The sequence below is a fragment of the Ursus americanus genome, chromosome 15 (assembly GCF_024610735.1).
Source record: "Ursus americanus isolate L20-20 chromosome 15, mUrsAme1.1.p, whole genome shotgun sequence".
In the NCBI taxonomy this organism is placed as follows: Eukaryota; Metazoa; Chordata; class Mammalia; order Carnivora; family Ursidae; genus Ursus; species Ursus americanus.
The window spans coordinates 14,445,033-14,465,698 of NC_142141.1; positions in this window are offsets into that span (position 1 = coordinate 14,445,033).

Sequence of the window (20,666 nt, forward strand, 5' to 3'; positions counted from 1 at the left end):
TTTTTAATGAATCTTCTCTGCCCTTAAGCTTTCCCTCCTCCAAGAATCTTCTTCCCTCCCAATGCAGCCTCTTTCCATTTACCTTTCCCTGTCATTTCCTACTAATTCTTCAAGTCTCAGCATAAATACTCCAGTCCCATGAAAATCTTCACTGCTTCACCACACCAAGTTGGACTCTCTATATTATATAGTGTAACAGCACCCTGTAGTTCTTCATGGTATGTTTCATAATCAAATGATTATATATGTATTTATTGGTTTACTATGTTTGTCTCAAGCTAGAGTTTAGACTCCATGCCAGCAGGATCAGGATCTGCCTTACTAAATGCTGCAGCTCCAGCACCAATTTTTAGGGGCTCCCTTATTACTGGAGGGAGTACTCTGATGCTGTTTATCTGGAATAGTTCTGCTATTGGCTTGATATATTATTAGAGCAAAACAAAAGAATTTTTTTTGCATGAAATGGAAAACAATTTCTGCATAGAATGAAATATACAAATATCCATTAATATTTTGATGGTAGTTTTCCATATTGAGGCAGGAAGAGAACTTTTTGAGTGTAAGATCAGAGACTATTCTCCCCACAGGCTATAGAACAGAATGCCCACAGCTTTTTTCCTTGATTGATTAAAAAAAGAGATAAAGTCAACAAGAATCAATTTATTCACTCAAATATGCATGGGTATTAGTAGCAGCTACATATTGCACTAAAAATGGGCAATTTAGTTTGTTTGGTGTTCCAATAGTTGACCTTTTACTTAGGTTAGTCTCAGATCCCAACAGCCATCCCCCTAGCCACTGAGCATGAATCAGTAACAGATACTATCAGGGCTTGAAATACCATAGAACCGTAGTGTTTCCCATTGGAAGAGAACTTAGAGTCATTTAGCATACCCTTTCCTGAAGGGGATATGGTAAAACAACCCTTCCGATGTGCTTTGTGTTAAAAGGTATCTGAGGTCAAGTAATTTTGGAAACACTCTATTCAAAGCCCATGGGGATATTCATTACGAACAATGATTAATAAAAATTCTGCAGTGAAGAAAGTTGTTTACTTGATATCAAACCCACCATTACTTAAGATTATTTGACTGAGAAATTCCTTTTTTATTTTTTATTATTTTTTAAAGATTTTATTTATTTATTTGACAGAGACAGCCAGCGAGAGAGGGAACACAAGCAGGGGGAGTGGGAGAGGAAGAAGCAGGCTCCTAGCGGAAGAGCCTGATGTAGGGCTCGATCCCAGAACTCTGGATCATGCCCTGAGCCGAAGGCAGATGCTTAACAACTGAGCCACCCAGGCGCCCCAGAGAAATTCCTTTTTTAAACATTTATAAACATCCACAAAACTTTGTGAAATGTTTATCTGTGTGAGAAAATTGAGGCATAGAATGGGTAATTAACTTTTCCAAATTTATGCAGCTATATATAGGTACAAAACAAGTCCCCTGATACCTATTCCATGATCCAACCATCAATTCAAGAGGTTGATATTGGGTATTATTTGAATGTGAATATGTTTCTCTTAAATGTGAAAGAGTATTAACCATGATACTACTCTAATTTTTCCATGAGAGGTGCTTATGAGATGTGTGTTTTTTGGCTTTTGGTTTTCTTTTCTAGCCTCACAGTAGAGATAAAATAGAGCTAAAAATCCATGCTGTATGATCAGGTGCAAATTTCTAGAGGGAAAAGACACTCAAAAAAATATTTCTTCTCCTTTCATTTCATTCTGCATATGTGAGCCAACTCCAACAAAACATAAGTATCTATTATGTGCAAAGCACACATGTTCAAGAAACTGCAGACATGGTTGTAAAGAGGAGAGTCAAACTCCGCCCCCCCCCTTTTTAAAAAGATTTTATTTATTTATTTGACAGAGAGACAGCCAGCGAGAGAGGGAACACAAGCAGGGGGAGTGGGAGAGGAAGAAGCAGGCTCATAGTGGAGGAGCCTGATGTGGGGCTCGATCCCACATAGCCGGGATCACGCCCTGTGCCGAAGGCAGACGCTCAACCGCTGTGCCACCCAGGTGCCCCCAAACTCCCTTTTCTCTCTAGAAAAGAGACATTTAAAGTAGTGTGTGTGTGTGTGTGTGTGTGTGTGTGTGTGTGTGTGTGTGATATTATTTTAGAAAATGATATGAGCCACAAACACTATTAGAGTATGATAAAGGTAGATAGTGTGTATTTGAAATAGCATGGTCAGGAATGACCTTCATAAAGGTAATATTTAAATAGACTGTTGGTTGAATTTAGGAAATTAGTGAAGATATACTTGCTCACAAATGGGAATAAGCTTGACGCTTCTGAATACAAAACAGGAAGTCGATGTCTCTAAAGTTAAGTGGGAGAAAGACTGTAGTTGGTGATAATGTTGGGGAATTATGTAGGAGCAGATCATATAGAGTCTCTGATCATGATACTGAATTTGAATCATATTTTACCAAGGGACAGAGAGCCATTTGAGTCTTTTGATCACAGAGTCATGGTCAGCCATTTCCTTGTTCTCTTCATCTTTTTTGTTAGAAGACTGTGCAGTCAGTAGTTGGTGTCTGCCTTGTTCACTGCTTATATCCCTCTTATCTAGCATGGCACATTTATAAAGCATCGAGCATTCATTAAGCATCTGTAGAATCTAAATGAATAAAAATACGGTTCCACAAATGTTAGTGAAACTGTATTTCTGCTATGAAGGGGCAAATACTAAAGTGATTAGACTTTAGAATCAAAGACATGTATTTGTACCAAAATAGATGACTGGGGCAGTATTCTCCTTCCCACTTGAGCATGAGCCCTCCTTATTTTCCTAAGGGAAATCAACCAAGATGCAAATGCTATTACTCCAGGCTGTGCCTTGTAGACTAAACTTTGTCCTTCAAACAGAGTGCTCACGTTAATTATAATAGAACAGTAGGGAATATTAAAGTCTTAAGATATTCCATAGGTTTACATCCCCAAAATACATCAAATTGAGTATTTGGCAAGCTTCTCTTTATAACTGAATTGGCTTAGCTTTCATTTAAGGAAACACATTAAATACAAAGTAAAAGGACTTTGCTTCTGCCCGCAGTCTGCAAAAAAATATTAATCTAGAGTTTCCCAGCCAATATAAAAGAACTTCATTAATCAAAACAAAACTGTTATATTTTTTTAAAGATTTTCTTTATTTATGTGAGAGACAAGGGGAGAGTGAGCATGAGCAGGGGGGAGAGGTAGAGGGAGAGGGAGAAGCAGACTCCCTGCCCAGCAGGGAGTCCAGCACACGACTAGATCCGAGGGCCCTGGGATCCCGACCTGACCTGAAGGCAGACGCTTAACTGACTGAGCCACCCAGGCACCCAAAATGAAAATGTTATTAAAGCCCCTAATATTTACATAGCTTTGTGCTAAATGTCGGGGAAACTCTTTTCATGATTCTGTGCTGTTACTTCTGCCTGAAATTTTCTCTTCCTGACCCCTTCTCTAATTTTTATCCTAATAAACTGCTATTTATTCTTTAGAACCCAGATTAAATATCTATTTGGGAAAAATTCATTGCCCATCTTTTATGTCCTCACAACTCTTCATCCATAGAAATTCTTACGTCTTCCTTAATTCATTTCACAAATCCATTCACCTCCACTTGATTGAGAGCTTCCCTAGAGAATGGATTCAAATGCATCTTCTCTGTATCCTCAAGTATTAACCAGGGTCTGGCATGTGATGTGCTCTCAGTAAGCAGCAGCTCAAGGAAGTGCTGTGGAGGTAACGTGGTAAAGATACAGCTCTTGTTTTCAAAGAGCGTCTATCATATTTGAGGATAAAAATGCTGATAAAATAATGATCAAAACAGGTACCAAACTTTCTGGCTACAGAATTTCAGAAAAAAGATTATAATTACTGCAGAAAAACTTCATCAAGGAAGACAACTTGAAGTGATTGTTTCAAATACAGAAGGTAGAGGAGATTTAACAACTACCAGTGAAAGTTACAATAATTGGTATTTGCATGCAATGTAACTTAAACAACAAGAAATGACTTTGATACTGGGGAGAATAACGATTGATAGGAATGGTACCTACTTTGAATTCATAGTTGTAATAACTAAACGGGGACTCTTTACAGAGTTTGTTGAGGGAAGAAATGGACTACACAAAATGTTGTGTAGATATTTCAACAAATACCTTAACTTGGGCTAAATTAACTGGCCACTAGCATTTATTCTGCAGATTAATTTCTCTTGGGGAACAAAAGCAAAAATGTGTTTGGAGAGAAAACTAGATTCAGAGCAGAACAAAGAAGTAACTTCCTGCCATCTGATTCCTTTTCTTTTTTGCCTGGTTAACGCCACTGCTTAACAGTTTAGATTCAATACCAAAGTTTAGAACCAGGGTACCACAAATTAGGTAAAAGTTTAAAGTTATCAATTACTGCACATTTATATAATGTTTTCTATTTGTCTAGATTGTGGTCCAGGTCTTTCAATTACACCAAAGCATAATGCTTGCTTCACATTCATGGATAATTTCAATCTTAATCTGGAGATGAATGGACACACAAAAATGAGAGAATAAGTTAGCGATGATTATGTTGCTACTTTCTGTATTGACCACACTGGCTGACCAAATTAGCTGAAGTTTTCTCAGATAAGATGGTATGAACTAATCTTTTATAGAATGAGAGGACAGGGTGTCTGGTGTATATGGGTCCCTGGAAAAACTATCTTTAACTAGAGTCCAGTTGTACTGTGGACCTAATTTATAATCTACAGGATTAGAATAAATGATGCAGAGTTAAATGGTTTTTTTAAGGACAGGAAGAAAACAATTGAACTTAATCTGGAGGTGCACTTTTATATTCACCAATAGAATTTGATTTAGGGTGGAGACTATATGGTTAGTCTGGGAGGTTTGAAAAAAAAAGTTTGAACTAACCATTTGTGGAAAGGAGAAAAAGATACACTGATTTTTAAAGATATTTTTTCTTTGTCTTTGGATTTTTTCTTTTTCCTCTTCTTTTCTTTCTCTTTTTTTTTCTCTTCTTCTCTGTATCCAGCCAACCTTTCTCCTAGTTTACTTTGTTTTCTCCTGAAAAGTGAAGAGCAGAGCAAAAATATATAAGGGCCAGATATCAATCTCAATTGTCTGCATGACAGACTTATATCAAATTACTTAGGTGAAAGATATCCAATGTTTCTTTGACATAATGGTAAATCAGATTTTGAGTGCTTTATGTAACATACTGGTAACTGAAGAAATATATTTTTGAAGAACATTTTCAAGAAAATTCACTTTTTCTCTTAATTTGTTATGAAATCGAGAGCTTTGATGATGTAAGTTCACTTCACTAATGTAGCCTCATAAAGTACCTTACCTTCTTATTCCTCATTCTGCTCTATTAGAAGGCTTAGCTGACGTTGGTGATTTTCCTAGAAATGGCAACTGGTCAAAGAGAAAGTCTCGGTCAGCATTGTTGCCATGATATGTTGTAACAGTCAGTGAGGATTCATGGGGTGCACTTTTCACGGACAGATGACTCCGTGCATGCTGAAGATTGGCCCTGAAGGAAACTGACGTCAGTTCAGCACCTGCCCTTCTGCAACTTGCTGGGCCTTTTGATTACTGGAAAGAGCTCCACTGGGATGTCTAGGCTGGCCTGGGATATAGCAGCTGCTGCAGATTTTTCCCCTCCCTTCAGAAGAACCCAGATGACTGTGTTTATGAGAGGGGTCTGAGTAGAAAGCAGATTTCTCACTCCACTTTTTTCTTTTTTTCATTAAGTTCACCACCATCATCCACATAAGGAGGTAGGCAAAGTTGGCATGACCTGGAACACTCTTAAGAGTTCACTAAATTTAAAGAAGTGGTTTATGACTTCAGTACATGAAACTACAAAGGGTATGGTGGGAGGCACTTGGAATGATATTTGTTTTTCCTATTGTGATTTCTGATAAATTAGTGAATGTCAACACCATCCAAACCAATTTTACATGTAAGGTACAGTGTGTGGGACCATAAAGCTTCTGGAGGGCTCTGAAAATGTTTGAAATAATATATAAAATGTACATACACACATATGAAAACAGAAAAATTAAAATTAATAACTGTTAAATTGTTCACAAATCATTTTCTTGCATTTAAACAACTACAATTCAATGTAATTTTTACATAGATGTAAAAATCATAAAGTGTAATCATACCTAATAAGGTAAAAATTATTGATGTCTCTCCTAAACTGAAAATTATAAAAATTAGAACATTCTGCTTTCATTTATTTATTAAAATTATGACTCCTATGGGTTTGTGGGTATATTTTAATATGTCTAATACAGCATGGGGTAAGGACTCCCAGAATAGAAATATATGGACTGTGAAGGTCCTAAAATGGCCTACTATCATCTATTCACATAGAAATTATGAGTTCTTTTTCTTTGTCACTCATCCATTTATGTCTTTCTCTTCCCAAGCCACCAGAGTCCACGTCACCACTCTGTCACCTGAATCATTCCAATTTTCTAACAATAGTTCTTCCTGCCTCCAGTAGTGCCTCTCTCTTGAAAATAGTTCCTACTGCAGCTTAATGTGATCATCCATACAACTCTCACCTGTTCTCCCTTCTCACTGGCTCCCAGTGCTGGCAGAATAAAATCCAATCTTTTTAACATGATAGAAAATAACCTCCCAGCCAACCCACCTCCCGAGACTCCTCTTTTTCAATCCCAACCATTGTTTTCTGTTTTCTTTTCCCACATATAAATACTGTCTTTTATTCATATTGAACTTCTTGTAAGTTGTTCCAATAATCAACATTTTTGTCTCCTTTGGGCTTTTGCATGTGATGTTCTCTCTAATGGAAACATTTCCTTGTTCTCCTTCCACTGTGCAAGTGGATAACATCTCTTCATCATTGAGATCTTAACTTATAAAACATTTGTTTTGCTTCCCAAGATAAATTGGCTGGTGGTTTTATTGGCTCCCAAATCTCTTCCCCTTTCTCTTCTCGAGCCCTTCTCTCTCTAACTGTAATTGCCTACTGATGGTTCTTTCTATATGTTTTGTTCATTTGTTTGTTTGTTTGTTTGTTTTGGTTCTTTTATATGTTATACTCAGGCTTCCTCTATATTTCTTTCATACTATTTTCCTCTTTGGAATTCCCTAGCTCATTCTTTTATTATTTAACTCTTATGCATTTTCCAAAGTCTTTAATTCATACTACCTCTTCTCCACTGTAACAAGAAATGATTCTCAGAACACATAGCATACATAATGTATTTAATTTATTCAACATTTTCCATATACTTCTCCAAAACATCACTGGCGTCTTGTCATATATGTTTATCAGCTCTGGTATGAACAGTTCTGATAGGAAAAGAACCAGTTGCAAGTTCTTGTAAGGCAAAAATTCCATGTATCCTCTGAAACACCTATCAAAATAGTCTATCTACATATTGGTAATTGGTAAAGAATAAAATAAAATAATTGAGTTAATAAGTGCATATGTGACAAAATAATGATCTTGTTGCATAAATAATAATGGCAAATGGGAAGGGGTTATTTTTTAACAGTTGAAAAAACAAATTATGAAAAGTTATTTAAAAATCAGATTATAAGAAATGTCAGCACTATGAATATTTAATAAATGTAGCTTAGAGAAATCAGTAAGTAAAAAACTTGCTATGAATTCTTAGTCAAAATAAAATTGACTATTGTGGGCATCTTAGGGAAATAATTTTGTATACAACAAATCCAGTGTTCCGTGCACATCTCCACATTTTCTTAGTTGCACATTATTTTCATGAGCTTAGACTTCTTTTATACCCGGAATTGAAGGGATTAACATAATGCAACATCTGCTGATGAATTGTTATTTGATTTGCCAGTGTTTTAACCTCAGAACACAATATTGTGGTAATTGCCACCTGTTTTTGTATTTCAGTCAGTAAAATACTGTTGTACCCTTTAGCCTTCATGTTTTGTGAAGATGATAAATAATGTACTGCTGTGTTAAACACACCAAACAGAGGAATTAAAAAAGCAAGTAATTAGCATCCTCTCGATAGGTTAGAGCATAGGCGTTGTGATTATACATGCTACTAATATTACTTTCCTTGACTTTAACATTTAAGAATACTAAGAAAGAATAAAAGAGGAAATTGAGATTTGAGAGGGAAATCACAGAACTCTGTTGTATCACTTTTACTATCCCTACCTGAGGTTTTATTCCCATACGCCTTCAGAATATCAAATAACACCAGCCATAAGAAACAGAAACCGAACTATGAAAAATAAAATAGGTCAACAAGTTTTAGTTTCTGTGTTTCTTGATGTTTCGCTCTGTTTTGTCTTCACTGAAGAAAAAATAGAGTGCCTGCATTGTTCATTTTGCTGCCAGTTTTGGTGATAAGATGAACCAGAGCTTTTTGAATCTTAGAAATCAGGTTTTGTCTACTATCTAAAATAACGTACTAGCAGAGATCAGTAGCTGTCCACCAAACATTCTTGCTTATTTCATCCATCATGTACAGCTATGGCTGGCAAGTGGCTGGTTAGCTAGATGCTACATTTTCCTGCATCTAAATTGAGCCATATGACCAGTTCTTGTCAATGGAATATAAACTATAGTGATGTGATTTAATTCTGGTTCTAGTTGGTTAACAAAAATGAGTATGCCTTCTCTATACTTCTGTTCATTTCCCATCCGATTGCTGGATGCAAAGGTTTGAGGCCTTTGCATTCAGCAGAGATTGGAGATGGTGCAGCCAGAAAAGTCCCTGAATTCCCAAAAGGAGAAGGACTGCTCACTGCCCAGGAACATCTGCTCAGGAATTATGTGAGCAAGCAGTAAACTTCTATATGTTAGCTGCTCAAATGTGGCAGTATATATCGTCACAGTAACTAGAGTTACCCTGTGATCATTAACCCTAGTCTTGAGATCTAGATGGTACTGCTGCTATTCACATTTAGATGGTTTTGCTGCCGAATTTAATTGCATAATACAAAGAAGTCTTACCAAACACAATTCTAGAGTTAAATTCTTTTTAATCATTTTTAAAAATTATCTGTCTGGGGTATTCAGTGCCTTTGATGATAAAGTGCTAGCAGTGCATAAATAAATAATTTAGGGAGTGCATCTGCTTCCAGGCTAACAGGAAAAACAAATATGACCCAATTAATCACAATTATAATAAGTGCTATAAAGGAAAAACAAAACAAAAAAACAAAATGAGCTATGAAAAAGTAAACTCAAGATCTTATTCTAGTCTGAGGGGAGGCAGAATCAGGTAAAAATTCTGAGAAAAATATATTTATGGGCCAGATAAAGAGGGGTAATAGGGAAGAGAAATGAGAGAGAATAGCATGCAAGAAGACCTAGATATGTGAAAAAGTTTGGTGCTTTGGAATTTTATGGTCATGCCAAGATATTCTGTGTGTTCAAGTAGTATGGTATTCCCATGGAATGAGCACTATGTTGTCACTCAGTTAGTAAATAGCTAGCATGTACAGGTCAGTTACTATATACATAATCCACTCCTTGGTTACATAGGGGATATAACCATATGTAAGGACGATTTCTGACACCTGAGATGATACAATCTGCCAGGGAGTCAATATTAACACTCCTATAACAAAATTTACACAAATATCACATAATCAGATTCGACTTCCCATTTATTACTAACATTCATACACAGACAGAGCTAAGGCGAGTGCTTCCTTGAATTTATACACAGATTCTGGGACAAAAACAAACGGTTGACTTCCTTCCAGTGTAACTAAGATGAAATGCTGTGAGTTCTGATTTACCATTGGTTGATTGCCATGTAAAGGAGGCCAATGTGTAGAGGAGAAGAAGAACAGAGATGGGGGGATATGGAGAATAAACCAGATGATGTCACTGGTTAAACTTCAGGATCCATTTGTACTTAATGCAAACTACCTAATTCTTAATTCTCTTCCTTCTCCTTCTCCCTGTTCCTCTTTCTTGTCGTCTTCTTCCTCTTCTTTTTCCTTCCTTCTTCCTTCTCCTCCTCTTTCTTTTTCTTCTTCTTCAGCTGGTTTGAGTTGTGTTAACTGAAATCATGCTCACAAAAACAATGACAGGGAGAAGGATCAGGAAGGGGATCTTGGTGGTCGCAGGCAGTGACGTGTAGAAAGTAAAGTTGGTTGCCACTTAAGTGGGGGTTAAACTGAAGTATAAAATTAGGTCTTCAGGAGGATGTTCTTCATTTATGAAGTCCCTTTGGTGAAAAAGTTTGGGATCAGGACAATGAATTTTATAAAACTTGTTGAAGCATAGCAATGTTTCATAGAAATTCTTGGATTTATTAACATTACATAAAACTGTATGCATCCTTTAATTAAAACTCAGTAAAATATAAGTGCTGAGGCATTTGATCCATGAAATATAAATGAGTTACACTCAAAAGTTTCTTTCATTCTTTCCCATTTTTTTAATGACCTACGTATTGTAAACCAAAAATATATTCCCCTTGGAATCTAAGCCTAATGGACAATAGTTTGATCAATTTGTGGCATTTTTAGCTAACTTTTAATTATGACTCAAGCAGCAGTTGTGAAGGATTGAAGGCTAAGTTACAGAGCCTTAGGCCATACCATAACGGGCTCCTACAGAAAGCCAAACTTGGCTCACAGAAAGAATCATAATGGATAACATATCACACAGATTCAAACATAAGAAAGCAAAATTGAAGCATTAACACCTTGAATGTGAGTAATGCCAAGCACTGTGTCCCAGTAAAATCACAGGTACTAATCTACACAGCAGGGAAACAAGTATTCCTAGTTAACTGAGGCTCTTCTTCCTGTTGAGTATAAAGTACTGATTTTCAGTTATCAGTACACTTTATGCTAAAACTCTTTTGAGAATAATTCTCATTAAAATCGCTCATTCGTAAATTAAATATATTATATATCAAAGGTATTATCATGAGAGATTATAGGCTGCTCTATTCAGGACATCTACCCTCAGTGAATTTCATTGGAATTAGCTCATTAGCCAAAGGTGAGTTGAAGGACACCCTCCTAAAGGCTCTGTCTTCAGGGAATCTTCCTCACCTCCACATTTCATCCTTGCCAACAACTATTTCCTGGACTTACTTCCAAATTTTGGCTTCAGATACAGTTTCCTTTACCTGCCTTCTTGGACTTTATTTAGTGGAATAACCTTTTCTAAGTCAGGGTAACCTCATGATGTGGCTTTTTTTTTTTTTTTTCTGTACCTTAGTCCAAATGGACACCCTTCTCTATTCCTGAGTCATAAAACCTTAACCTGGGCCCCTATTTTTCAAGGAGGGAAGTTTGAACAATTCCAGATGACTTCTAGAGACAGAAAACAAACCAAAGCTTGTCTGAATAGACAAAAGAATTGGTAACTTGTAGAACTTAAGAGTATAAGGTCAGATAGAGTGATCTTCTAGGAAGACCAAAGCGAGAATCTGAACACTGTGAGAACTCTTTTTCTCTTTGTTTTGTGGCTTTCTTCCATTTTGGACTCATTCAGTCATTCTTTTCAAAGAATGACTCTATTACGCTTATATGGGATCCTTCTCTCAGCAACCAGTCCCAGCACAAGAGAGAGTTTCATTTTCCTCATGGCCAGAAATATCCACGAATTCTGTTTCACTGGACTGGCTGACTTGAGTCATGCTTTTGTTCTGTTGTAGCTAGAAGAGAGAACATGATGATTGGCCACGGTTGGATAGTATACTCATAGAGCCACAAGACTAATAATCAGAAATAGGTGGTTCTAAGAATTAAGGTCTCTGTGCTATTGTCAAAACAAAATGAACAGCGAATGTTGAGCAGGCAAACTAATCAAAATAAAACTAATCAAATATCCTTTATATACCAACTGCAATAATACAAAGAATATCTAACTTACCTGTGGTCAAAGTGTTATTCCTTCTTTATACTCACTATGCCTGACCCTGTCTAGAAATTGCAATGATTTGTAGAGCTCGTTGTCAGATACAGTCTTTTTCTAACTGCACTCTCTATGGATCTGTGATGATTAATCCAAATCTAAATGTATCTCTGAAGTGGCGATGATGATTGTACGTCAATCCTAAGAGAAACATTTCTAGTTTAAACAGCCCAAATAATCACAGTGCCATTTTCCTGAATTCAAGGAGCCTATCCATCAATAGTGAGCTGAAGCCAAAGTCCTCCTGGGAGACTAAATGCAGAAAAGGAATTGATTTTGTTGGGTTTCCTATTAACACTAATTACCAGTCTTTGATGTGCTTCAAATATTTCTTGACAAGGAGATATTCTCCTTGTGGCAAGAAGCCAGTCATTTTCATCTCTAATGAAATTTGTCTTTGTCCTGGTCATGTATAGACTATTTAAGATGGTCACATTATTTGAAAAATGTGTCACTCGACTCCAAGGGACAGACATTGATAAAAGTGAGCTTTTTTTTTCTTTCAGAAGACAGTTGGATAAACTTCAGGCATACCTTGAGAGTACTGACTAGATTCTAATAGAACAAAATAGGGACACAATCAATTTATAGTTTGGGCTGTTAATTAGGATGTTAAGGGAACTAGTTGATACATAATATATAAGCTTCATAAGATCAGGAACGTTTGTGTTACCCATGGTTGTACTTATGTGCTTAAAATGATAGTGACTGGCAAATAATAAGCACTCAAAAATATTAGTAAACAAAAAGATTACAAGATAAAGTAAAAGAAAATTCCAAATCAGTCCAAATTACAAGTCTTATTTAATTTGGTGAAAAATTAACTGAAATTTAATCCTCAATCCAAACTCAATCCTGAAATTCAATACAACATGGAAAAAACAAATTACTTAGATCACATAGCTAAAAAATCAATGAGTTAAGCCCAGGTATGTTTAATTCTAAAATCTACTCCATTTATTCTTCTATTCACTTTGTTGACACAGAAGATTTTATGCCTGAGAAGCATGAACTCCAGGAATAAACTGCTGGGGTTATATTGTAGGATTTTGCTCATTAGTAGTGAGACCTTGCAGGAGTTGCTTAAACTAGGTTTCAATTTCAACAACTGAAAACTGGGTATATTGCAACAAGTATAAACAGAATATTTTTAAGTGATTAGAAGAGTTCCTGACTTGTAGAACATTCTACACATTTTCTTATTAAATAAGTTCCAAAAACAACTGTATTTTTCAGAAAGAAAATTCCGTAAGAACAACCAGTGTTTTAAGCAAAGGTCAATTTTTATCAAGTTATGCTGTATGTATTTTATTAGATCTTGCTCTAAATCAATGCCAAAGCCAAGAAGTAGAAAATATTTCATGATCCCCATAGTCTTATTTATGAAAACATCAGAAGGCTTTAAAAACATGAACAGATCTGGTCATGAATTCCTACTTCTGACGATAATTTTTTCAATTACTTGAGAGCTCCCTGGGATGATTCTCTACCCTCTTTTACACTTCTACTCCCAATATAGATCTCCACCATATTTCTTTGATATTGTTTCTTTCCTGAATACAACAAAATTCCCTGAAAGTTTAGGTCAGTTGTATTATTTCCACAAATATTTATTGGTTTTGCAAAAGATTTTAAAGTTGAAACTAGAAATTCTTATATTTCAGATTCCTTTATTATCAAAATTTTTCATTGATCAATTTTCTCTGCTTATTCCAGCCTTCCTTCACTTCCTTCGGCTTTGGATCTCAGTCCCCTCCTACCCTCAAGACTCCACTCACATTTTTCCAAATCCTCTATTTTGACCACTTGCTCTTTCCCATATTTATTACACCAAACAATTTGTGTCTCCTTACTTGGCCTTGGGTCTTCCTTTGCATTTCTGAAGACTCCTTAATACACCCACCTAAGGGTGATGTGCTTTGCAACCCACATTTTATCTTTGCAGAGGGTTTGACATTTCTGCCTTTCCTTTAACCCTTTTCTAATGATATCTATATATACAAAAGATTTAATTTGCCACCGATATGAATTATGCCACCAATTCCCACTTACCACCTAAACAGACCCCTTACCTGGAAGTATCAATTTTAAATAAATATGTCTCACTGTTTGTGAAGTGTAAGAAGAGGGAGATATCTTTTCAATAATTCTGCTCTGAGAGATTTAAAAAAAAGGTTACCTTTAGCGTGTTAGCTGTCAGCACCTCTACTAGTAGAGGAAGTCCTTGGGTTGTGCTCCTTAATATAGCGGCCACTGGCCACATGTGGCTATTTTCATTAGTTAAAAAAAATTAAACAATTTAATTCCTCTATCTAATAACACATATTTCATATGCCCACTAGCTACATGTGGCTACCATATTCAGTAGTGCAGATTATATGATAATTTCATCGCTGTCTATAAGACAGTCTTCAAAAAGAGCTAACAATAGAGTTTGTAAATAGATATTTTGAAAAATGGCATTTTGCCATGTCTTTTCTTAAAACTTGCACATGGGGATTATGCAATAAAAAAAGGTTTTTCATCTTTTTTACTGTAAAACTATTTTCAACCAAAGTGTTACAGGAGAACATAACAGTTATAAAAAAAAATGGGGAATAATGGATAATTTGTATTGGGATTTTGATAATAAAAAAAAAGTTCTTTCCCACTCTACAATGGTATGTATAAATTGTACTATTCCTGCAGTTTCTTTAGTATAATATTTTTCAGACTGCAGATTATGATTGATTAGTGAGTTATGAAATCATTTCATCAGGTGAAATTTTTTTTCAAGAAAATATCTTAGAATTACATAAGTCTCTGTTATGGGCTGAAATGTGTACCACCCTCCCCCCCCAAATTCATAGGTTGAAGTCCAAAGCCCTAGTATTTCAAATATGAGTGTATTTAGAGTTAGGGTCTTTAGAGAGATAATTAAGTAAAATAAGGTCATCAAAGTAGGCCCCAGCACAATTTGACCAGTATCCTTATAAGAAGATTATACTAAGACACAGATAGACACAAAGAGAAGACCCCCTACAAGTCACAGCGAAGCCTCAGGCACCTTGATTTCAGACTCCTAGCCTCCAGAATTGTAAAAAATACAATTCTGTAGTTGAAGACAAAGTACTAGTCTATGGTACTTTGTTGAGTCCGCCCTTGCAAACTAATACAGTCTCCATGTTACTTGCACCTTTTAATTTTTCCTCTTATGTCTTAAGCGAATGTATAAACTTGTATATTAGCTAAAGTTCTTTAGTTTTTTTTTTTTTTAAAGATTTTATTTATTTATTCGACAGAGATAGAGACAGTCAGCAAGAGAGGGAACACAAGCAGGGGGAGTGGGAGAGGAAGAAGCAGGCCCATAGCAGAAGAGCCTGATGTGGGGCTCGATCCCATAACGCCGGGATCACGCCCTGAGCCGAAGGCAGACGCTTAACCGCTGTGCCACCCAGGCGCCCCTAAAGTTCTTTAGTTTTAAGTAACTGACACTGGTTCTGCTCAATTAAATAAATTGAATTTATCAGAAGGATACGAACTAGCTCTACAAAGCAAAGCAAAGAGAAAAGAAAAGAAAAAAATTTACAGAACGAGGTCTCCAACAGGACAAGAAACAAGGAAGTTCTTTTGATCTGGGAAGGCAGGACTAATGGAAAGTCTCAACTATTTCAGTTTTCTGTACCTCCTTCAGTCTTGCATTCCAGGGAGGAGATATTATTTGTCCTGGCTTACATGAAGTATTTATCCCCAGAGAGAAGTACAAGGTCTTTGACAGCCCCACCAAGATTTCATCTAATGAGGCAAGTGTTATACCCGAATAAAATCAGAATTTTCTTACCACAAGAAGAGGAAATAAAAGCTGGGGCAAAATAGCAGATATGTATTACTTTGGGTTTAGTTGCTTAACATAGACCATTAATAATTTTAGGGTATATTATGTTGAACAGACCAAAATATGACACTTTTGATAATTAAAAAAATGTATGTAGTTTGAATTTTTGTTTTTCATGGCTTCAGGTTTTCTACAACTCAAACTAAATTTTCTGGAATAATTACAGGTGGGAGAGTGGAAAGAAAAGCTGCATAGAGAAAAAAAATTTCAATATAGCCAATTTATCCTAGATACCCATAAAGCATTAGGAAATTTTTAAAACAGCCATTTTCATTACTTCACATTATTATATTCCTGAGATTCAAATAATAGGGAACCAGAATATTTGAGGATTATTATCTGTGAAAAGGAAAGATAATAATCCCAATAGTTTTTTTCTTTTTTTTATTAGTTTCCTAGTTGAAATTGTTATAATGAGTGTATCATCTATTTTAATGATTTCAACTACTTTCTGTGTCTCGGGGAAAAAAACAACATAGCATACATATTTCCCTAAAGGCACTTTAAATTGGAGTTTTCACTTAAACTTCATCAGACTGAATGTAATGACCACAAGAATAAAAGAAGCAGAGTAATGAAAAAGTGATGTAGAAGATAGAATTATGGAAAATAATGAAGCTGAACAAAATAGAGAAAGAAGAATTATGGATCACAGGAGTAGACTTAGGGAACTCAGTGACTCCATCAAACATAACAGCATTCCTATTATTGGATTCCCAGAAGGAGAGAGAAAAGGGGGCAGAAAATTTATTTCAAGGCAAAATAGCAGGCAATTTCCCTAATCTGGGGAAGGAAACATATATCCACATCAAGAAGGCACAGAGAACTCCCATCAAAATTAAAAGCAGACCAACACCAAGACATATTGTAATTAAATTTGCAAAATATAATGATAAAGAAAAAATCTTAAAAGTGGCAAGACAAGAAAGGCCTTAACTTACACAGGAAAACCACTAAGGCTAGCTGGAGATTTTTCAATAGAAATTTAGCAAGCCAGAAGGGAGTAGCATATATATTCAGAGTACTGAATGGGAAAATATCTGCAGCCAAGAATATTCCATCCAGGAAGGCTGTCATTCAGGATAGAAAGAGAGATAAAGAGCTTCCTAGACAAACAAAAACTAAAGGAGTTCATGACCACTAAATCAGCTTATAAGAAATATTATGGGCTCTCTTTGAGTGCAAGGGGGAGACCAAAAGTAACAAAGGCAAAGGATCAGAGAAAAATCTCCAGAAACAAGAAAACAAGGAATAAAATGACAATAAATATCTATCAATAATTACTTTGAATATAAATGGACTAAATGCTCCAATCAAAAGTCATAGGGTGTCAGAATAGAATTAAAAAAAAAAAAGACCCGTCTATATGCTGCCTACAAGAGACTCATTTTAGACCTAAAGACACCTGCAAAAAAAATAAAAATAAAAATAAAAAATAAAATAAAAAATAAAAAAAAAAGATACCTGCAAATTGAAAGTGAGGGGATGGAGAAACATTTATCATGCAAATGGGTGTCAAAATAAAGCCAAAGTAACAATTCTTAGATTGGATAAAATAAACTTTAAGGGACTGTTGAAAGAGTAAAAAAAAAAAAGGGCACTATATAATCATAAAGGGAACAATCCAACAAGAGCATATAACAATTTTAAATATCTATGCAACCAACATGGGAGCACCCAAATATACAAAACAATAACAAGCACAAAGGAACTAATTGATAATAATACAATAATAGTAGGGGATTTTAACATCCCACCTGTATCAGTGGACAGATCATCTGAACAGAAAATAAACAAGGAAATATTGGTTTTGAATGACACACTGGACCAGATGGACTTAATAGATACATTCAGAACATTCCATCCTAAAACAGCAGAATACACATTATTTTCAAATGCCCTTGGAACATTTTTCAGAATAGGTCATATATTAGGTCACAAAACAGGCCTCGACAAATAGAAAAGATTGAAGTTGTGCCATGCGCCTTTTCTGACCACAGCACTATGAAACTAGAAGTCAACCACAAGAAAAAATTTGTAAAGACCACAATTATACGGAGGTTAAACAACCTGCTACTAAACAATGAATGGGTCAACCAGGAAGTCAAGAAATAGAAACACGGAAACAATGAAAAGGAAAACATGACAAGCCAAATCCTTTAGGATGCAGTAAAAGTGGTCGTAAGAGGAAGGCATATAGCAATGCAGGCCTACCTCAAGAAGCAGCAAAAATTTCAAATAAGCAACCTAAACTTACCCCTAAAGGAGCTAGAAAAACAGTAAACAGAGCCTAAAGCTAGTGGAAGGAAGGGAATAATAAAGATTAGAGCAGACATAAATGATATAGAAACTAAGAAAAACAATAGAACAGATCTGCACAATAATCTAGCTGTGTTATACAAGACATGTATGATACAGTCTCCATAAAAACTAGTGATCTAAGTAAATTTGGAAATGACAGGAATCTATAGGAATAAACGCCAAAAAGACTTTGCATAAGTACTGTACTCTAGTTGGTGAAATAATTTTCCATGGTAGTATGAGTTAATATGATATGCTATTCAGGTAACCTGAAATTAAACAAATAAATGGATGGCAAAAATTGAAAGGCAGGTTCTCACTGTTGGAATGGAAGTTACAGATAAGCCCTGGGAAGAGGTTAAAATAATACATGTGGTAATAGATTAGAGGATGCTTCAGTAGGAAAGAGCAAGCCTAATACCCAGATTATATTTCTAATGCCATCATTCAATAAAAGGAACCAGTGCTCCTTAGAGAAATTGGTGATTCTAAGACGGAGGCAAGAAATACACAAGATGAGTCTGAAATATCTTATATTGCCAGGAAGTAAAGAAATGACTTAAAAAAAATCATGGGAATGCATCAAAGGGATATAGGAGCCAACTATAAGAGCTATCAATGGCAAAAGCTAAGCAAAAAAATAAATGTAGTATTGAATTATAAACCAAAGTACAAAATGAATATTCATAGGTCCATAATGACATAAATAATTGAATAAATAAATAGAAGAAGGAGGAGAGATAAATCTTTTATGAGGAAATATCTCAATTTTTATAGACATTTTACCCTGAATGAAGTAGAACACAACTTCCCACTCTTTAAATATGGAATATGCATAGTGACTTCTTTCCAAAGTGTACAGTATTGAAAGAAAAAAAATAATAATTTACAGTGGAGAAACCTGACATAAACTCCTTCACCCATCTCATCAAGGTCAACATCAACAGGGATAAGTCATGTTAATAGTATGTATCCTTCATGTGATGTGATGAGAATGGCACTTGTGATCCTGATGGAGAAAACAAGTGTAATTTCCTCCTTATAGATGAGAAATATGAGACCAAAGAATTTAAAATCATCTTTCCCCCCATACCAGGATAGTTACAAATTTGGGGGCCAGCACCCAAGTTTTTGATTCCTAAACCAAAAAAACTTCCATGTACACGGAATGCTTTCTACTGATGGTAGTGAAATGTACCAGAGGTGATTGGCATTTGAGAATAGTCAGATTAAGGAGATATCTAAAATGAATATATTTGCTTTCTCTGTAAGTGATCAATAAGATCATACTTTGATGTATTTTACTTGGGTTTCTTGGTTTCAAAGATTAATAATTGAGAATATTTTTTGTTGTAAAGTAGGACAAACACTTGTGACTTCAACTTGTGGGTCTCAACTTATGAACTTCGTGAGTTTTCTTTTTTTTCTTAGACTGCTTAGATTCCACTTAGATTGTTCTACCAGTATTTGGAATCAGCTTCTTGAACTATGTTAGATTCTGCCATTCTTACATAATAGCCACTTGAGTACAAATAATCTCAAAAGGAAAGTTGAAGAAGTAGAAGTTAGAAGTTAGCTGATTCAAATGTCAAATGAAAATCATTTAATTGGGATATAGTTGAGATTTAAAAAACATAATGAGAACTACTCTGTGCTTGAACTTACGGTTGCAATCACACGTGGCATCCCTTTGATCCTTAGTGCAATGCTTACCCACAGGAAACATTGAATTCATGTCTATTATTTGAATGAATTGATTTTCCATACCATATCCTTGTTCTGAAGATTATTCTGTACTAAATAAACTAATCCATTTTGTTCTACAATTCTTTCAGCAAGATAAAATCCCAAGGGAAAAGCAGAGATGACTACATACATGTAACACCTCTTTAAGTATATTCTATTATGAAATTAGTAAAGGAGAAGAAAATAATATAACTTTGGCATGCAAGAAGTCAAAATGAATAGAAGGAACCTGGGGAAATTTGAGGAATTGAATTTTTGTTTAGAATAAAGAAGAAAAAACATCTGTTTTGATTTTCCTGATTTTGATAGTGTGGCATAATAAAAATTCACTTAATATTTTATACTGGGCTATTCTTTAATCTCAGATTTATTATTCTGAGCTTTAGTTTCAACAGAATGGAGTAGTAGGTATTTTATATATATGTGTGTGTGTGTGTGTGTGTGTGTGTGTGTGTATAGAGAGAGAGAGAGGAGAAATTCATAGAATAGTTTAAAACATAAGTGAAGATGTCAGGAAAGTTGTCCTTTGTGAGTTGTGCTTTTTTTTGTTTGTTTGTTTTTCATGCCATATTCACTGTTTCTCTTGTGTTTGACATTCCTCTAAAAACAGACTGCCAAAAAAATAAACCTTTTCTGTCAAATTCCCAATCAAGTTCATTTTCTGTGACTCAAGTTTTATTGAATATTAATTGTGACTTGATATCAAATAAGATATTTTTAGAAATCTATCTTTCCCTTTATTAAGATGTGCCTCACACACTTCATCCCATAATTCATGAAGGAGAAAACAAAATCTTTTATTCATTACACAAAGTCATGAG